The sequence below is a fragment of the Ictidomys tridecemlineatus genome, chromosome 8, assembly GCF_052094955.1.
Source record: "Ictidomys tridecemlineatus isolate mIctTri1 chromosome 8, mIctTri1.hap1, whole genome shotgun sequence".
In the NCBI taxonomy this organism is placed as follows: Eukaryota; Metazoa; Chordata; class Mammalia; order Rodentia; family Sciuridae; genus Ictidomys; species Ictidomys tridecemlineatus.
In genome coordinates, this window is record NC_135484.1 from 125,684,848 (window position 1) to 125,685,777 (window position 930).

At 41.1% G+C, this 930-nt stretch overlaps 1 pseudogene; it reads left to right on the forward strand.

Annotated features, from left to right (window-relative positions):
- Nucleotides 1-930, forward strand: LOC101973770 (olfactory receptor 2B11-like; annotated as a pseudogene).

A 930-nucleotide genomic window follows, 5' to 3' on the forward strand; every position in this document is an offset into this window, starting at 1 on the left:
ATGGCACTCATTAATGAAAGCCACCCTGAAGAGTTTATCCTACTAGGCTTAGATGATCTGCGTTGGCTAGAGCTTCCTCTATTCATTGTTCTTCTTATTACATACCCCGTGACCATGATGGGAAACATTGCCATCATTCTGGTGTCCAAGTTAGACCCTCCCAGTAGTCCCATGTATTTCTTTCTCACCAACCTCTCCTTTTTAGACATGTGTTTAACCACAAGCATTGTGCCTCAGATGCTGTTAAACCTGTGAAGCTCTAAGAAGACCATCAGCTATGTAGGATGTGTAGTTCAGCTTTATGTCTTCCACTTTATCGGGGCCACAGAATGTCTTCTCTTGACTATCATGTCCTTTGACTGCTACATGGCCATCTGCAGGCCTCTGCACTACACCCTCATCATGAATCAATGCATCTGCATCTTACTAGCACGTGTTATGTGGCTGACTGGAGTGCTCTTTGCTTTATTGGAGGCTACACTTACGTTACAATTGCCTTTGTGTGGTGTCAATAAACTGGATCACTTGCTGTGTGAGATTCCACTTCAGATAAAGACTGCCTGTGGTAAAAAGGAAGCTAATGACCTTGCACTGTCTGTGATGTATATTTTTATTTTAGTTATTTCTTTATGTTTAATTCTTGCCTCTTATGCTAGTATTGGACATGCTGTACTTAAGATTAAATCTTCTGAGGGAAGGAAAAAGCCCTTTGGAACATGTTTTTCTCATCTTATTGTAGTTTCCTTATTTTATGGTCCAGCTATTAGCATGTATCTTCAGCCTTCCTCCTCCATCACAAGAGCCCAAGTTCATGGCTCTCTTCTATGGAGTGGTTACTTCTACAGTCAATCCCTTCATCTATACCTTGAGGAATAAAATGTAAAAGGGGCATTATGCAGCCTAGTGAGGAAAATTTTCATTTCCAAGTGA